The sequence below is a fragment of the Pungitius pungitius genome, chromosome 13 (genome assembly GCF_949316345.1).
Source record: "Pungitius pungitius chromosome 13, fPunPun2.1, whole genome shotgun sequence".
Taxonomy (NCBI): Eukaryota; Metazoa; Chordata; class Actinopteri; order Perciformes; family Gasterosteidae; genus Pungitius; species Pungitius pungitius.
In genome coordinates, this window is record NC_084912.1 from 6,484,101 (window position 1) to 6,498,734 (window position 14,634).

Consider the following 14,634-nt stretch of genomic DNA (forward strand, 5'->3'; position numbering starts at 1 on the left):
GATGAGTCAAATATAGACCTTTCTCTTTTCCTCCACAACGCTGCTGTTGTCTTTGCACGGGCTGATAAAACATTCATTTCCTGAGTTTTCTGCATCCAACAAACCACACCCACAGAAAGGCCCCAGCCATAGAGCGCACCCAGGGAGGTCAAAGGTCACAGTCAATGACGACAAGATATTAAAATAAACATCCAAATGTTGGGACTCAGACACTTCCTCCATTCCGCTACAACTGAGCAATTATTGCATTTGTGTTATAACACACACACACACACACACACACACGCACACACACACACACACACACACACACACACACACACACACACACACACACACACACACACACACACACACACACACACACACACACACACACACACACACGCACTGGACAGAAAGTTTTTAAAGCAATGCTGTCTGGTAGAACTTGTCAGATAATATTGCTGCACTACACTGCCATCTAGTGAGGACTCTGTAAACATAAGGACAGTAAAATATGTCGCCTCTCCTCCAATGTCTCCTCCTGTCACAAACAATAATGGTCTCTCTCTCTCATTTGCTTTTTTGGACAGGCTGAACCAGCTATCTGGAAAATCAAGAAAACAAGAAGCAGGGGGCCCGCGAGGCAGGGAACGTCCCTCTGTGGATGGGTTAGTAAGCTTTGGCCTGCGAGGTTTTGCGCTTCAGATTTGGTACTTTAATTTGTTTCTGTAAGGACAGTCAGTCGGTCTGTAGAGTTGAGCCACAACTACTCCAATTACTACCTTTTGTGTAATAAGGATACAGTCATTAGCTTTAAGAATACCAGACCAGAATTGGTTGGAATGGTTTATTTTAAAAAATGACAAAAACGATACAATTGTTATAGATATTCAAATATATACAATAAATCCTACTAGAGGTCAAAGAAGTCAATCCCTCAACTATATCTTGCAGTGAAATTCTAAAAAATGTTTTCATGGCAACTGGTTCAAAGCAGATGTCTCCCCCCCAGCAACCTTAAACCGAATATCAGATTCACGAGTATTAAAGAATAAACATGGCATCAGTAGATGACGGATCTTATTCAGGGCACTGAGGGAAGTGATGACATGATCACAGAAATTGGCTACGGAGGAACATGGTGGAGCCTACAAGGGAACATGTCAGGTACGTTGATGTACCAGATGTGACCAAAGCTGCACGGCGTTTCTTCTGACGTGGCCGGTTAAATAAGCCCCCACTAAAGACGTTGGAAAGCCGGAATGAGCTGAACTGGTCAAGGAGACATTGACAAAAGATCAATTATGTCTTTTCCGTTAAGACATGGGATTAATTCTCAAATCTGTATCCTACAAAGTGAGGAAAAATCTCTGGAGAAAACAGTATTGTATTGTGTGTGTGTGTGTGTGTGTGTTCCAATGAGGTATTCATGAAGGACAAAAGGAAAAGGAAAGAGCTTTGAAGGAAAGAGCAGCACAAGTTGAGAGACCTTTATTCTGCCGCAGCATTAGTACGAGGGGCTGTGACTTGGCTTCAAACCTAAGCATCACCTTAAAACATGTAGCCAATCGCACGCACCTCCGAAAAGGCCCTGAGATGTGAAGCGCGTCGCCTTGATCCAGCGGTGGAAGGATGATCTGCGGTGGCAGAGATAGTCTGAGACGCATCTTGTCAGGGAGGCACGCTGGAGATGAGAGTTCTGGTTCTCTTCGCGAGCTCGCTTTCATGCAAGGCAGCGACACCAGCATGCGCCACCAGTGTTTGACTCTGTTGCCGTTGCTTATCACAGGGCCCCAACAGTTTTGTAAATAGATCACAGCGTCTCCCTGGGGGCTGCGTTCTTTTGTATTCAAGAGTCTTCGCCGCTTGCCATTCTTGTGTTGTGCTCTTGTCATTCCAGCGCCTCGCCAAGACGTTTGCTTTGGTCATTTTGCTCGACCAGCCCTTTTCGATAGAAGCACACAGAGAAGATAAAAAAAAAAATGTTATTCAGGCTCCCCTGGTTGGATCCCCCCACCTCCCTCCCTCCCTCCCGTTGGACCTCAAAACCGGAGCTCAGTGCTTGACCAACTCGCCACCAGAGGAAAAAAAGAGGAACGGCTCTGATCTAAAAGGGCGAAGCTCCGGCTGTGTTTTCACTTCATGTTGGAAGGACGAGGCGCTGTCAGAACATATTTCAGAGTAGCAGAAGAGGCCGTCTCAGGCACAGAGCAATTAGCTGTTGTTGCGGCTGTCATGGAGCCAACTGGGATGCATTGCTTTCTAAATAATATAGATTAGATCTTTTCATTGATATATAACTGATGGCACACATCTCAGCGTCATTTGTTAAAGTGCATCTGATGTTGAGCCTCACTAGATGTGGAAAAAAAGAAGAATTCATTAGCTGTGTGCTCCAGTAATTTGCTTTAAACCATATTCATATTTGACCTAATGGCTATTGTACATACAGTGTAATTTCCTTCTGCACCACTAAAGACAAAAATAGCCCCTTTCTTTAAACAATTATGCCTCTGTCATCCCGAACAATTCCACTGTGCTCAGACAGGTTCACTCAGGAGGACACGAGGCACTTCTCCTGACTCTAGCACTCTGGCTCTGTCTCTTGTCGAATCCCCCCCCCCCCCCCCCCCCACACTGCGACACAGGCCCGTTAAAGGCGGCTAGTTGGAGGAGCCACGATATCTCCTGAAACCTTAATTACCCCAGGAACAGAGGCATAGATGGATATCTAACGCAGTGGCTCACTTCTCGCCCGCTCCAGGATCCCTATGAGGCAATTACTACTCCCGCAAAGAATCAGAAGGAAGGGGTAAAGAATGGAAAGCAAACTTCATTAAAAGGAAAAACATTAAAAGCATAACCCCCCCCCCCCTCCCTCCCTCTCCCTGTGATCATCATTTTCTCTCCCTGCACTTCCTTGAGCCTCGAAACCCAGGCTCTTGAAGGCGTTATGCTTAATAGTTTCTAACCGAGAAGGACTTTTGAACTGCAAAGCTCCGCCAAAACCTGCCTGCACAATAACTAGAGTCAATGGCATCATTCCCCTTGTGTCATTTGTGCCTTAAATTAAATCCCTACATCCTGGCGATGTACCCTCAGCATTTGTAATCAAGCCTCGTATATATCCTATAAATTCAGTGTTATGGATTGATAACAATAACCTTCTAATGGCGGAAATCCCAGATCTGGAGCACTACCAAAATGTAATCAATTGTACTCTGGCCCAAAGCCCACCTACCCAGAAAATATCCTATCCATCCGTACTGTTATAAACAAAAGGCAGAGACGTGGCCCAGTAAGTGTAGGTAATAAGACAGCCGGTTCGAGATGAATATTTAACACATGCTAAGAAACTTTATAGTTTCTAGGTCATTGAACGGTTTCTAACATTGGACTTTAAAAGACAATTATTTTCTAGTTATTTCTAGTGGCATAACAAGGGAACATGTCATTAAAAGTTACTTTCACTGACTTTTAATGACTGAAATGATGGTGTGGATGATCACTCCTCTGAGGGCTGTAATGCTTTGAAATGCCATATGAGTAAGTGATACAAGAACTTTGTAATGTAAAACAATGTTGAGAAGGAATTTAATGTTGGGATGTGTGAAACCCACTTTCCTCATATGACGCCAGTGCAACGTGTTACCTTTTCGTTGTCCCCAGAGTGCCCAATTATTTGTTTGATCTTACTGAGGAACAAAGGTATTTGTGATCTGAAATACCACGCTGAGTTTTTCACATAACACACCTGGTCATTTGGATTCATAACAGGCGAGATCAAAAACTGTTTTTCGATGGATTATTTGCAACACCGTAGTTCTTAATACAAACCGCATTGTTCTCAGATTAAGTATTTTCTGCACATGTAATTATGAATAAAAACTCGAGCACATTTCACTTCTCGTTATTGTCTCTGCGACATCCTTGAGGAGGAGGAAGGGGGGGAGGGGGGGGGGGGGGGGGGGCGATCACACCGTGCAGCATTAATGTGTGGCGGTAGCACATGTCCAACTGGCACCTGAACTTGATCCCCGGGCGGCTCCTGATGTTATTATCATTGGACACTTGAGGGCTTTCACTGTGCCAGAAGACATTATGTTACTGGAGCGGAACCATTTAGCTCAGGGTTGCGTTTAGTGAAGGTGGGGGGGGGGGGGGGTGGAGGTCGGAAATGGCTTATCTAACCTTAATTTAATGCTGTGTTTTGTCACCCCTCATCAGGTTGGTTCTTATGGCAACATTTTTCATTGTTGTGTGTCAAGTGAGGAAAACCATTACAAGATATCAAGTCTATTAAAGCTGACTTTACTTGTGTTTTATTTTCTCCCTCGCGTGTTTATGGTTTTGGAAAGACTAGGAGACATAGTGATAGCAGAGCTGTGATTCTATCTATAGCTTAAATGCTAACGTCAGCATGCACTGACCACACTTACATGAAGGCGTCTTGCAGGTGTAATGGATTCCACGTTCACGATGAGAGCACTCGGAGAGTCGGTTTGAGGTCAGAGGTACAGGGTCATCAGTGCAGAATGCAGAGCAAACACAGTCTTCTGACTAGATGTAATTCATTTTTGGGCACCGCTGTGTTTTTTATTTGAGGATAAAAACCGGACATGGGATTATTACTATTTTCCAAGTTGACAAAAATGTATTTTGGGGTTTTATTCAACTAAGTGGAGTCAGATGCGTTGTCAGACAATGCTCAATCATTTTTCAGAAAAGTCTTCCAGTCCTTCTGGGACTTTGGCAGCGTCGTGTGCACCAGTTTTCAGGTTGAACATCTGAATGAGATTTTTTTTTTTTTTTTTTCACATGCCGTCATTTTTCAGCATTTCGACGTATAATGAAATCTTGTCAGGCAAATGCACTCCTGGCAAAGTCGCCCATGTGTGCATTACACGTCATGGATATTTGTCATCCGTATTGTGACAGGTCTCAACAAAAATTGTATGGCTGTTCATTCCACCTTACACATCAATACAGTGCTCATGTCGTTACAAAACTAAAAACTGGATATTTTTTTTAATGCAAAAGCTGTAACCTTCTAAAAGGTATTCAAAAGACTGCTGCTAGATTTCTCACAAGACAACCCTTCGCTTAAATGAAAGAATTAAGGTCATGATTTCAGTGTCTTTGCTGTGATTCATTTCGGCAAACTGTCCAGGGATTTTAACTTCCATCATTTTAATGAGATCATGATATCGCTGCTGACTGAGATGTCCCTGATGTCACTGCAGGGTCCACACTAAATGTATTCTATTGTCGTATCCATCGATCCCCCCCCCACCCCACGCCCCCCCCACCCCCAAACCCACCCACATACATTCATTTTTAATGAGCCAAGTCTCCTTCTTGCTCCTCAGAGGCAATCAAAAAGCAACACACATACGCAGGTAGCATCTCCGGTGGGGCTCTAACGCCGCACAGCTGTGCACGTTAAAGGTGGAGAAAAATCCTGCGCATTGTCACATTGCACACCATCGTACCACCAAAACAGTGCTCTGTGAAAGCGGCCTCTATCTAAAAATACAAATATCGATGTGTGCCTACTTGTTTTTCTAAAAACAGTTTGGCAAGAAGGCTAATGCTGCATCGGCATGTACTCAAGTAAAGGATTTACAAGTCCCATGAAAACCGAAGGGGAAGTGGTTGGGTGGATGGTGGGTGTAGAGAGGGGCGGCGCCTCGGCAGCACACATCGTGGTTCCCATTCAGTTGTGTCTTTGGATAGGCAACACTTGGGTTAATATTAGTCAAGACCACGGTTTGTCTGCTAATGTCAGCATGATGATATGCTCATAATGAAAACGCTGACATGCTGCATTTCACCATGTTCAAATCTTAATTTTTGCATATCACATCATGCTAAAATTGACTAATGAACACGATGCCCAACGTAGCCTGATAGGAGCTATAGAGGAAAAGTCAGAAGGTTGCCAAAGCGATTTAAATACATCCTAACGGGAGACATGGATGAGTGTTAAATGCCGAGTTGCCACCTTTTTTTATACCTCAACTGTTATATTTTACATTCAGTCAGGAACCAGTGTGTATGGCTTAGAAACATAGGAATATGCTAGAATCATCGTTCCCATGTGTGTGGCTGAGATGCCCATGAGCTCCTGTGTGTTTGTAAAGCAGCATTTACCATTAAAATACAAAACAAAAAAACATTTGCTTTAGTGAATTAGTTGTAAAGTAAAGTTTTTATTGACGTTAACAAAATCAAACTCACCTCGACTTGCAAATTGTTTTTTGAGTGACGTTGGATTAGCTTTGTGTCAGCCGTGTTATTGTTCATCACGATAGCCGCTGTGACTGATACCTTTATGAGCAGAATGAATGGGTTACCCATCTTTAAATGACTATCAAAGCCAACACAAGCCCGGAATCAAACAAATGAATCAATTTTTACTTTATAACAAAGTAATAAACCATTGTTAGGGCTCTAATTCACAGAAATAATGAGATCAAAACCTGGACTTTTGATTGAGTTCTGTTTTTTCTTTCTTATCACAAAAGATTGATTTGAAATCACTGGAGAACAACTCAGACAGAGTTTCTTTTTGTTGCTTAAGCACACCCACGTGAACGTCATATTTTATTTATAAAGCCTGAAAAGTGTGCCACAGAGAAGGCTCGGCTTCCTACAAAAAAAACTAGATGGTGCTCATAAAAAATGTAGCTGCTTTCAGAATGGAGGGCTCAGAAATGCCTTTAATTATTTCCTTTCACATTAAAAGTTTGAAAACATATCAGGGAATGGGAATCTTTCTGTGTGCATTCGGAGGGGAACCTCTTCTGGATCTGTTTATTTTTGTTTGACCTACGTAACCAATATTTGCCTCTCACGGGCCGCACCGAATATGACAGTTACAGCCCTGAAAATACACATATGGGTCAACACCGGCCCGATTGCATACATGACAAATATCTATTTTCTCCATCCTAGGCACAGGATAAATGTCACAGATCCCTACTGGTGGAGGTTTACGGACTCATCCTCCGACACCAACCCGCTGCCCTGCGCCCGGTAACAGAAACGTCAAAGCTGGAGGGTCAGTACGCGAAATTTAAAAACTCCACCAGCCGGCTTCCCTTCTGGAGACGACCGTGGGCGGAGGCTGTGACCTCGCGTCCGGGACCGTTCTTGTGACATCTCAGAAAGCGCCTGGAGCGAATCCCCTTCAGATCTTGTACTATTGCAACAGTCAACTCGAACCCGAGGATGAGCTGATAAGAAATTTGGTTGGTCAGAGGTTATTGAGACCTCGTCAAACTTACTTACTGGCCGTGACTCAATAATTCATATGATCATTGTGTGAATTCAACACAAATGTTTAGCAGGGCGAAATTATCTGGTGAAAACTGATAGCGTGTAAAAGGCAGCCGCCAAGGGCCTAGTGAACATTAAATTAATTATATGCAGTTACCAGCAATTTTGCAAGCTATTGTGCCATAATGGAACTGTTTAGGCTTTCATCACACTGATGTGGGCTTGTTTTTATCTAAAGCAGGCTTTAGAGTGCAATAAGTGGCTAAACTCACGACTAACAGTTGAGTTGATTTCTCATGAGATTTCCATACAGAATCGTGTGCGTTCACATGTATTTTCAACTTAGCAATAGTGGTTCTCGATATTTTTTAAGTCCTAAATGTAAGCACCATGAAATGTGTGGGAACGCTAGTATGACTGAAATCCATCATTAGGAAGAGTTTTCACCAAAATGTGCAGCTTTGATGCCAGCAATATTTCCAATGCTGTCAAATCAAAAATGTTCTGAGAAGCCACTGAACTCTGAAAGCCTCCCATGTGCGAGGCTTGTGCCTCATTTGAGACATGTTTCTTATTTCAGTCTTTCACAACAAAGTGCAAAGAGTAAAGCCGGATAATGATGAGGTCACGCAGTTCAATAAAGTCTCAGTGTGACCCCCTCCTCCCCCCACGGGCTACTGACGCCCCCACAAATATAGTCTGTTGACGTCACGGCACGACTCCTCGCGCGGCTTCATTTGAACCTACACACGGTTTGTGAATACAATTGTGATGGCCTTGACAACTCTCTCTTCCCTCACACCTCCGATAAAACGCGTCTGAGGAGCGCGCGGAGCCCTTTGTGTTTGCTTTTCACAGAGGCAAATCTCAGAGGAGCAGCGCGGCGTCGTGCTATGACAGCAGAGCCCGGGACGTCGAAGTCTCGCGCTTTTCTTCCTTTCTTTATCTTTCCCCCCTTTTTCCCTTTCCTCGGCTTCTGAGAATAGGCTGAGCCTTCCCAATTAGCGGTTTTCTGAAGAGGTGTTGTGACAACCAAGGGGTGCAATTTACAGTCGTTAAAGCCCATCTGCAGTTGTTGTCATTGTCTGAAATACTGTAATATTATGCTTGATAATAATCCAGGAACTATATTAAGTAAAGTGCTGCGATGATTGATTGAATGCGTTGGGGATCAAAAGGTGGTCTAATCCTTACGGCACACCTGTCCAAGCAGCTTATGAACTGCTCCTGAAACTGAAGTCTGTTGCCAGATACTGTCGACCAGTCGCGATTCACACCTGCTGGTGGGAGACCTGCACAGCTGAGCTGAAAGCAGAAAGCCGGTGTACAATGGTGGGGACCAATCTTTTTATTTATTTATTTTGTTGCTGTTGCTTCATGTGTTATTACCTGGCTCACAGACAATGAACATGTGTGTGGATGAAATATAGTTTGTCAAAAATACTTGATGATATGAATATTTGCTTTCGCTTCACGAACAAAACGAACCACCGCTGTCCAAATTAAACAAGCCAGACAGAGTGTGCGTTTTGTTGACTTTGCACAGTGTCGAGCTGTTTTCCGGTTTTGTACTAAACTAAGTTACCCGGCCAACTTTATATTTAGCTAACGTACTGTGGTTTTGAAATTCGGATTTCTTCCTCTGCAAGAGGAGGAGAGTATTTCCCAAGACGGCAACGTTTTTCTTTAAATGTGTACCTCTGCCTTATCTTCCACTCGCCGCACGTCTGAATCACGAAGGCGATCTCATCGAGCCTCCCAGGTCACACTGCAGTCACTGTGGCATCTTGCCACCGGCATGGAAGCGAAAAAGCATTGATTTCTAATAGCGGTTTTGGTCCAAAGTGACAGCGCTCTGTGAGTGCCATTGTTTGAGATCTGCTCAGATTAACTCTATCGATTCATTTTGTTCTTTTAAAACGGCCTCCATGGGTCCAGTTAGTATATTTCTTTCATACAGATACAGAGTCAATACGTGCTTCTTTTGTTCCCAGTTTTTCTCAGTCGACTTCTTCCTCCACAGTTCGGCGTTTCTTTGAAATGACGTCGCCACGATAAAGCGGCTCCGTCAGTAGAATGAGCATTGACATGCTCTCAATAGAGGCATGCCCTCTCCCTGCCTGTGGAGTAGATTTATTTCGTTTTTTCTCTTTATTCATAAGCCATCTGATACAGTCACAGGCACGCTGATGACTTCCCAACCCAGTCTCCAAAAAAAGCGTGAAATGGCTACGTTGGTCCACCGTGATAAACGTAGTCATGTTACGTTTTCCCCCAAAATAACGTTACTATGTTACGTTTCTTTTGGCCCATTCATTTACATTGCTTTGCAAATAGGTCACGTGACTATCAAGTTTCCCGGTAGCGAAAAGAAAAACATGGCGGACGGTCAGCATAATCTCCGTGAAAAACACAATATTTTAAGAAAGCATCAGCATTTGTATGCATTTCGATGGCATTTCTAGCGAGAAGTATGCGTTATTCTTTCATAATCTTCTATCAGAGACTGTAGAAGACCTTCCGTTTATTCGTTTCTGCGAAGATTTGAGTGTCCCTTTGGCAAAGCGTGGCTACGCAACGCCTTTAACGGCGCATTATTAAAAAAACACTTCCAGTGGGGGCGTTACCGTAAAGAAGCGTTCAGCCTTAAAGCCACTAATCGCCAAACAAAACAAACTCAAAGCACTCGAATCACATTATGACTTTTTAAACATAAATTCCGTTATTTTTATGAGTTTTCAATGAAAGAATGCATCATTTCCGGGGGTAGGCATGCCCGGGACATCCCGAATTATGGGCAATTTTGATTTGTCCAGCTTTTTGACAGCTCCAGTCCCGACTTCCAATCACAGCCTCCTAAATCAATGACGCGCCTAAAACTCTCGGATCGAACATTACGTCTTGTTTACATGGGAAAGGGGGGCGGGGCTTCGCCCTCAGAGCGGAGCGTCATTTCTCGCTCCACACGTCTCCTCTTTTTACTGGCCAGGAAAACGGGCGATCTATCCCACGTGGGTCTGGCTCCATTCCATTGGCTCTGACGAATCCATAGAGAGGCGGGACTTATAATTTGCCCGGCAAACGGAGAGATTTGAGCTGCATTGCTTCCACTGTGCGTGAAGTGGCCGTGAGGCCTCCACTAAAGTCTCTCTCTATTTGTTCTGCTTTACTCAATAAAAGTAAAACCTTTACAGATATACTGTCCACACACTAGGCTAACATAATGGAGACTTCCAGGCTTCGTCCTTTATGTTTTATGGGGATAAAGCCCCTGTAAGTAGTTTTTTCCCAAGCAAATCTGAGTTTCTTCTTTTTTTGTGTGTCCCATACAAATATCAAAATATATATACTGATTTTCACATCCAAACACACTCACTTATGTTCCCTTTTATCATGACAACAAGAAATTTCAAGATATACCTTTTGCTTTCATAAATCATACAGTGTGTAAATGCCCAGCAGTGTACGGTCCGGGGGCCCCTATCGGGCCACTTGTTAGATGGTTCGATTAGTCTATCACTACTATACTTTGATCTGACGACTAATTTGCACATCATGCTCGTACCGGCATGGCTTCGCCCTTCCCAGGCATAGTTCATCATCTTCCGGGGTCCTATAGCCAGTGTTGGGAAAGTTTACTTTCTACATTAACTAGTTCAAAGTTTAGTTTACAAATTTTAAAAAGGAACTAGTTCAGTTCATAATTCAAAATATTTGAACTAAGTTCACGGTTCCAAAAAATGAACTAGTTCAGTTCTTTTTTTCCATACGTTGCTGCGAGCTATTTTTTTTTTAAATTATTGCCACAGCCCAGAACCACAGACAGCAATTATTTTATCAGTTTTAACACTGAAGCTATGCATCAGATTTAATCTTCTTATCCAATTTGAATCCTTATCCAACCAGGGTTTACATTAGCATTGAGGGGACAGCATTTCCCTAATGATTCTTTGATGCTATGTTGCTGTCTATTCACTCCACACTAGCAGCAGTTGCAGAGTTTACCCCTACACTACATTCTCAAACACATGCTGCTTAAATGGTCTTTTTTAAATAAGGAATTATTAAAAGAAAAACAGGACAGTAATCATTAAGGTGCAAATGTTTGCAAAGAAAGGTCAGATTCCTCCCATCCTCACCGACCTTGTCAGTAACTTCATAAACTCTTTAAAATTATTATACGCCGCCTCTTTGCTACACTTATTAATGCGCGTTTATGGTGTGTTTTCTATAGAAATCTGGTACCCCATTGAACGATGTTAAGCTGAACGAACGCGCCGTTCATAGACACCAGAATGAACGAGAACAGTGACGTTCATCGGGCATTAATACAGTACGTTGAGTTCACGTTCGCCCAAAATATCAACAAGTTTATGAACGCGTTCAGGCACAACACTGTCCCAAAAGGGCCGGGATCGCACCTCACCCAGCATGCCTCGGCCTTCACTTTTTTCACTACAGAGTTTTGTTGCACCCTGTGACTCCGGCGTTAGACTCCTTCGACTGAGTTTTAAGATGGGTTGGATGGGTTACTGACTAAAATTTATGCCCCCACCCCCTAACTGCCTCAGGGAAACTTGTAAATATAATAAGTCAAATAAGTCAAACAAGCAAGTTGTATCTGGTTTAACCCTTTTATTCCTGTAGGCGTTTTTTAGGTCTCATGCTGGAAATTGCATTTACACACTAAAACTAGGATAACGCATGTCTGATGATAGTGACAGTGAGTCTGTCGATCAAGATGAGGATGGAGACATAGTAGAGGTTGAAAATCCTCCTTGTTGAACACCCCACAATACATTCTGTGCTCCCTCTGGCATAACATTTCTAATGATATCATGTCCCCCCCTTCAGTATTTTAAGACATTCTTCAGGTTATTGTAGGCCAGTTGAATGTGTATGCCATAAAATTTGACACAAACAAGCCCTTTAAGTTTACATGTTTTGTATGTGGATTTTGTACATACAGTGTTGGTCATTTCATTTCTTTGTTTAATATTTTTGAATTTATGTTTGAATCCATTTGTGGTTAATGTGCTCAAAATGCACTACTTTCTTAATGCTTACATTGCTTGTTTGACTTATTATATTTACAAGTTACCCTGAGGCAACAGACCTAAATCAAGTTAGGGGGTGGGGGCATATATTTTAGTCGGTAACCCATCAAACCCATCTAACAAGTGGCCCGATAGGGGCCCTCGGACCGTACACTGCTGGGCATTTACACACTAAAACTGTATGATTTATGAAAGCAAAAGGTATATCTTGAAATTTCTTGTTGTCATGATAAAAGGGAACATAAGTGAGTGTGTTTGGATGTGAAAATCAGTATATATATTTTGATATTTGTATGGGACACACAAAAAAAGAAGAAACTCAGATTTGCTTGGGAAAAAACTACTTACAGGGGCTTTATCCCCATAAAACATAAAGGACGAAGCCTGGAAGTCTCCATTATGTTAGCCTAGTGTGTGGACAGTATATCTGTAAAGGTTTTACTTTTATTGAGTAAAGCAGAACAAATAGAGAGAGACTTTAGTGGAGGCCTCACGGCCACTTCACGCACAGTGGAAGCAATGCAGCTCAAATCTCTCCGTTTGCCGGGCAAATTATAAGTCCCGCCTCTCTATGGATTCGTCAGAGCCAATGGAATGGAGCCAGACCCACGTGGGATAGATCGCCCGTTTTCCTGGCCAGTAAAAAGAGGAGACGTGTGGAGCGAGAAATGACGCTCCGCTCTGAGGGCGAAGCCCCGCCCCCCTTTCCCATGTAAACAAGACGTAATGTTCGATCCGAGAGTTTTAGGCGCGTCATTGATTTAGGAGGCTGTGATTGGAAGTCGGGACTGGAGCTGTCAAAAAGCTGGACAAATCAAAATTGCCCATAATTCGGGATGTCCCGGGCATGCCTACCCCCGGAAATGATGCATTCTTTCATTGAAAACTCATAAAAATAACGGAATTTATGTTTAAAAAGTCATAATGTGATTCGAGTGCTTTGAGTTTGTTTTGTTTGGCGATTAGTGGCTTTAAGGCTGAACGCTTCTTTACGGTAACGCCCCCACTGGAAGTGTTTTTTTAATAATGCGCCGTTAAAGGCGTTGCGTAGCCACGCTTTGCCAAAGGGACACTCAAATCTTCGCAGAAACGAATAAACGGAAGGTCTTCTACAGTCTCTGATAGAAGATTATGAAAGAATAACGCATACTTCTCGCTAGAAATGCCATCGAAATGCATACAAATGCTGATGCTTTCTTAAAATATTGTGTTTTTCACGGAGATTATGCTGACCGTCCGCCATGTTTTTCTTTTCGCTACCGGGAAACTTGATAGTCACGTGACCTATTTGCAAAGCAATGTAAATGAATGGGCCAAAAGAAACGTAACATAGTAACGTTATTTTGGGGGAAAACGTAACATGACTACGTTTATCACGGTGGACCAACGTAGCCATTTCACGCTTTTTTTGGAGACTGGGTTGGACTTCCTTTCACGGAATCTCAATGTCAAAGAATTGTGAACGCGAGCCCACACAATTGCAGCAACCATTTGGTAAAACATGCTGCAGTGCAGACCAACTCGCTCTATAGCCGAGAACCGGGAACAGCAGTAAGAGGGGCCGACCTATGTGAAAGGAGCCGTGCATTTTAGACCTTCAAGCCATTCAGTTAAAACCTTCATAAGTGGAGATTGACACCAGAGCGTCCGCCTGCGCTCGGGGATTCTTGCTTGCAAAGACCGGATCTGCGTCCCTGAGCTGCAGTGCAGGGTCAGTGCTGGAGGTGGCCACCTTAGCTGGGTGCAAAATGCCCAGTAAATCACAGGCGATCCAGGCCGGTGCTCGTGTGGAGTTGTGTGTGTCTGTGTGTGTGTGTGTGTGTGTGTTTTGTGAGGGGAAGAATGTGTGTTCGACCCTTCACATTCCAACGCTGTTCATCCAGCTCTGTCCACACAATGCATGCGCGATGTGCCAGAAGATTATCCTTTCGGTATCTCTTCGTGCACTGTGCTTAGTGTTTATGTTTCTGCATCTACGGCAGCCATTGCACGTGTGTGTCCGCGTGGCTGCGTGTGCAGGTCACCCTGAAGCTGCCACACCAGATGTGCTGGAGTCTGGCTTGTGCGGAGTGATGAGTGGCTCCCTCGCTGACTCTGCAGACTTGGAACAATGCACACAGGTCTCTCCAACTAATGAGCTCTCTATATAGAAAGCACAGAGCGAGAGCTTCCTCCCTGCCTACAGTTTCAATCGGGACCGTCATATCTGGGGAGCGGCGCTTTTCATGCTTGTGCTGGCGTCGGACCAAGGAACCTGATACAAAATGCAAATCAGCATCGGGTACTTGAGGGGGTTCCAGTTGGTTTGTCT